A 5,350-nucleotide genomic window follows, 5' to 3' on the forward strand; every position below is an offset into this window, starting at 1 on the left:
CGGGACTGTAGCCTTCCAGGACCGCCCACTCACCCTCTTCCTAGCGCTGGTCTCCAACGCTGTTGACATAGCAAGGTGTGCGCACCCACGAAAAAAGGCGTCATTCACCAGGTGGATGGTGCCCCAAGTGGTGCAGGTAGGCCAGGTTAAGGTAGACCAAGGGCAGGGCAAGGGAAAAGGGATGGAGTCGGCTGCAGGCTGACCCAGATGGGCTTCAAGTGCCCCCCCCCCCAAGGACTTTGAACAGGGGCCCCTTGTCACTGGCTTCGCTCTGGGCGCTGAGTTGCCTACTGATCTGGCCTTTAACGGCCACCCCTGGTATTGGCAGTTCCAGAGTGGCTTTGAGGGAAGCAGTACCAGCGTTGGGGCGCGTCAGGGACTTCATATTCCTTAGGCCCCCTATCAGCCAGGCCTGCTGCCGGGAGGGTGAAAAGCATATCAGGGTCCACCATCCAGATGCTGGGCGGGGTCGGCAACAGTGAGAGAAACCTGAAGGGTTCTGGCAGTGAGGATCGATGAGGAACCCCAAAGTCCTTCTTACCCTAGTCAGAGTCCACGTCGTGATAGGGGTCGGTGGATTGGGACTCGCCCCTGGAGCACCTGGCCGCCCATGCCATTGGAGCTGCCGGGGACAGAGGTGTCGGTACCGGGGATACAGCCTTGCAGAGCTCCAGCTCTCTCCTCGCAGGGGTGCAAGGAACTAGAGCGCGGAGGCGCGGGCCAGGTGCGCACGCCTCAGCTCCGCAGCGCGCATGCTCCAAGGAGCAGGAGGGGACTCCACCTGGTTGCGGAGCCGAGACCCACCTCCCCCCGCGGCGGGGGCGGGGTCACCGTGGGTGAGAGGCCCGCGGCGACCCGGTGCTGCAGTGGGCTCAGCCCGGTAGGCTCCAGGGGGTCGAGAGAAGAGAGGGCACGGGCCACTGGGGACCAAAAGCAGCTCCAGCTTTTTCTCCTCCAAATTATTGCTGTCTGACCCGAGGGCTGCTCTGCAGGCTGGGCGTGGCCATCATTTTTGTTGGGGGGGAGGACTGGGAAATTGCCCGGCTAGTCCTTCCACACTGGAAGCTGGAACCCCGGTGGGAGCTACTGGGAGCTTTCTCTGGGACACTTGTGCGGGATGTGCTGTGTACTCTGCTAGGCTTGAGGGCTGCCTGGGGATCCGATCCGCCTTCCTGACACCAACTATAGCGGCGGCTGCCCTCTTTACGTCCAGGGATGGTTCTATAAATTCCTATAAATTCTGCCCCAGATTGACCTCCTGGGGGACCTGCCTGCCTTCTCAGTCCCGTGAGGGGCCTTGGCTATGGTGGGTCTTTCAGGGCATTTCGGGATGCTCCTGGGAAGGCCTGGAAGGTGCCATCATTGGGCTCTTTCTCAAGCTGCTCAGGGAGCCCACTCTTTTCCTTGCTTTCAGCCTGCTGAGGCTCTGCTAGGACCTGAGGGGTCACCACGTGCTCTGCAAGAATCCCGAGTTTTGCAGGGGGACTAGGCCTTCCAGGAGGAGGGCAAGTGGAATGCAACTGGGGAACAGCCTGCCTTCCCTAGAGCCCTCACCCATGGACACCTCATCATACTAGTCCAGCTTTTGTTTTAGGGGACTATTGAGGTCACAGAGGCTCAGATGAGTCAGGAGGATATCTCCTACCTGCTTCAGGTGCCTCATCAGCTTCCAGAAACAAATTGGGGTTAGAGCTGCCTTTGATCAGCACTGTGAAACTATTGATGATGAAGAAGATGGCATCGCCAAGGCCTTAGGGGAAGATGTAGCAGTAGCAGCAGGGCCTCTTGAGCCTGAGAAAGCCCACTGAGACTGGTGGCTCCAGCAACTCTACCATTTACCCTAAGAACTCTTCCATGGCCCTTGGAGCCTAGCAGCTGCATGCTTCCTGCCCAGGGTGTGCAGTATCAGTCTGCTGTGGACTTGGGTGGTTAGCTACTGATGTTTGCACCAGGAGTAGCTCAGAGTGGAGGGTGGGGGACACTCTCTTTCTCACAGAAGAAGTTTTAGCACAGATTTTCTCCTTACTTCCATCCCACTTCACTACCTCAAAGCCAATTCTCTCCCTACCTATAGTCATGACAGAGTCTCTGGATTACTTGATAATGCTTTTTTGGGGATCGCTACCATTTACAGGGGTCAAGCTGGGCTCCAAAGAGAAGGAGGTGATCCTACTGTTATGGAAAGTTGTGTATTTAGTCAACAACAAATACACAAAGTAATTAACACAAAGTACTAGTTAGACTGGATCAGTTGGAACTGATGGAGAATTGTAAAGATCCATGCCAAAAACCTATCCTCCCAGCAGCAAGTGGACCCAACTCTGAGATAGTTTAACCAGTCATTTAGCAATGAACTAAACATTGAGGTAGGAACCTCCTTTTGTCTCTGTATTGATAGGCCACCTCATGTCAGGCAAATCATGAGGCTACACCCCATGGCTTTCAAGAAGAATGCATTATTGCCTGAATATTTTTTTTCTTTTCCTATCTTTGAAGAGAATTCAAGAAGTGTTAGCCTGGTTCATATGATATGGATAAACTAGATGTTGCAGCAATGACACAGTATTTAAATTTTGAGAATAGTTCAGTCTCTCAGTATGGAATCTCTCAAGTTAGATGTGGGGAATATAATTTTAGCAATGATTTCAGAGCCCTATAATCACAGGTTTTCAGATCCAGAGATAGTAAGTTCCAAATTTGAAAGTGGCTCTTGCAGCAAGATGGAACTCACTGATGATAACACTGTAGTCAGAACTTAAGGTTTACTATGGCAGTCCAGATCAAGATATTGCAGGATTCTTCAAATGACCTGACATTGCTGTTGGAAGTACAGTACTTTGTCTGAATGCCCAGGGTGATAGGAATAGAGAAGCCCTGGTTGGAATTATAAGTGAGGAGCATAGAAACCTAGCACTGCAGAGGCTCAAAAATCACATGGAGACCCATTACATTGTGGTTTACAAAGCAGCAGGTGATGATTTTCTTAAATTTGCTTGTGGTACATCCAAAGAAGTAGCCCAGTTTCTCTTTAAGGAAAAACAAGTCATCATCTGCATCTGAGTTCTCATAACTGATGAAGTAATGGCCTTTCATCATTGAGGGGAAGGAAGATATCTTTTTTTGTTACTTCCCTGGACAGTATAGGCCAACAGGAAATACTTTTGTCTTCTTTGCTCATGAGAAATGAGGACAGAACACATTGAGGAAGCATAAGGATTTTCTGGGTAAAAGATACATTAAACTCTTCAGGAATATAGCAGCTGAAGTTCAGCAATCAATTCTCAGTCCCTCTCATTCCTCTTCTAACCATTATTCCAGTACTACTTCAGCAGTTTGTACTCCTATAAATGTTAAAGACCATATACACCTTTGAGATATTTCCTATGCAGCCTCAATTGAGGACATCTTGGACACTCTTGGGGGAGTTTTCTACAGATACTCAAACTAATGTTATTCACATGGTATTGAATTATCAAGGCCACCCATCAGGAGATGCCTTTATCCAGATGATATCTACAACTAAAGCATTTACAGCTGCACAGAGTGTGATAATAAACCTGTGAAGGACAGACCTGTTGAAGTCTTTTAGTTCTGCTGAGGAGATGAACTTTGTGTTCATGGAATATTGCACATTTTGTTTGTTTTACATTCACCAGTTTATTATATAATAAAACATATGATAAAGGATACAGATGAACAACCAGATGAAGAGGTACATAGAGTACGGTACCAAAGGATCCAAAGCACAGGAACTTCTGTCCCTGTAGAGTTGGGGTGTGCCATTGCCCTGGCATATGAATGTGCTCACCAACCCATAAGCTCTCTATAACTCATACTGATTGAGATTTTTTTATGGAGGCTTCATCAAATAGGCATGATTGATAATTAATGCCATTTATAGTCTAGGGGGGAATGAGAGATAGGGCTGAAAGTCCCAAGATTCTAGTCATGGCTTGGTCTTCCTGGTGACCAGTCCCCATCCAAGAACCCACCAAGAGTCACCTCATTAGAACAAAAGACACTCCAGGATATTCCAAAGAATTTTCCAGAGGATTTAGAAATCCAGTGTTGAATGTTGCTGTAACTCAGAAAATTGCAAAAGACTTAGGAGTTCTGTAGGTCAGAAGTTAGTTAGGCTTGACTATGTAGGATCTCACAAGATCAAAATGGGCTAGCTGGGCTCTTATCTAGAGTTCATTTGTGTGTGTGTGTGTATGATGGTCAAATAGCCAGAGGTGGGGCCAGTGAGCTCCAGACAGACCACTTTGCAAGTGATTACTCCTCACCTTTGGGAGAGATAAATGCTGACTCTATTTTGAAAGCTCCTAACTGCAGCTTCAGCTGTTGTAGTTGAAGGGAACATGGGGACCCTACCTGCATTGGAGCTTTTGCTATCTGCATTCCAGATCCCACTATGCTCTGCCAGGTAAGGCCTGTGGTTGCAGAACTTTTTAATCTTCCTTAGCACAGAAGCTACCTAGACTCTTGGTCCCAAAGAAAACAAATAAACCAAGAAGATGTGGAAGGTGCCATTTCTGTTCTTCGTCTTAGAAAGCACATCACCCTGAATCCTGGTAGGGGTTAGCATGGTCTGGCCAGAAAAATCACATTATGATTTCAGGTATGGAAGATGGCATGGTGACCCTAGGTGCTTGTGAAAAGCCCTATGAATCTGGAGGCTTGATATCTCTGGTACCAACAAGTACAGAGAGGATCTGTCAACTCCAGAGGGAATAGTCCATGACCAAGAGGAAAGTCAAAGTACTAGAACATGGAATGTGGAAACTAGTCACTCCATGGAGAAAGAGGATGTAGGGACACAGACAACAGTTGAGAACGATGGTTTGGTGACAGTGACTTTGGTTGGAATCATAGTTGAGGGTCATTGCATTCATTAGTGGGATCATCATTGCAGTTGAGTGAAAATGTTGGAAGGATACTCTGAAGAGTTAAAGAATTGTGCCACTCTGCTCACATGTTTAAAAAAAGAGTTTCCAATTTTTCCCATCCCTGAGCATGTGGGAAAAATGACTTATAGAAATGCCTGGCCACTCCACTCAAAATCCATGATGATCCCTCCTCTTGCCAATAGTAACCAAAGAAAAGATAATTTGCAAGACTTGTTTCTCTAAGCATTTGTCTTCTGACTTTTTAAAATATATATATTGTAAAAGGTGATTTAAAAGACAAAATACATAGAAAATGGAGAAAAACTATATAAGCTGATTTGTAACTAAAAAAGACAACGTTAGAAACTGTGATCATTCCTTTGCTCTAATCTTTCTGTTATTGTTAAAAGACAAAGGGGATATTTATACCAATGGTATTTGGGTCTAGTGCTATGTCAGTA

General features: G+C 47.0%; 1 pseudogene; it reads left to right on the forward strand.

Moving 5' to 3' along the window:
* The first annotated feature begins 1,989 nt into the window (after positions 1-1,989).
* LOC100688886 lies at positions 1,990-4,737 on the forward strand (annotated as a pseudogene).
* Positions 4,738-5,350: the final 613 nt, after the last annotated feature.

This window comes from Canis lupus, chromosome 12, assembly GCF_011100685.1.
Source record: "Canis lupus familiaris isolate Mischka breed German Shepherd chromosome 12, alternate assembly UU_Cfam_GSD_1.0, whole genome shotgun sequence".
Lineage (NCBI taxonomy): Eukaryota > Metazoa > Chordata > Mammalia > Carnivora > Canidae > Canis > Canis lupus.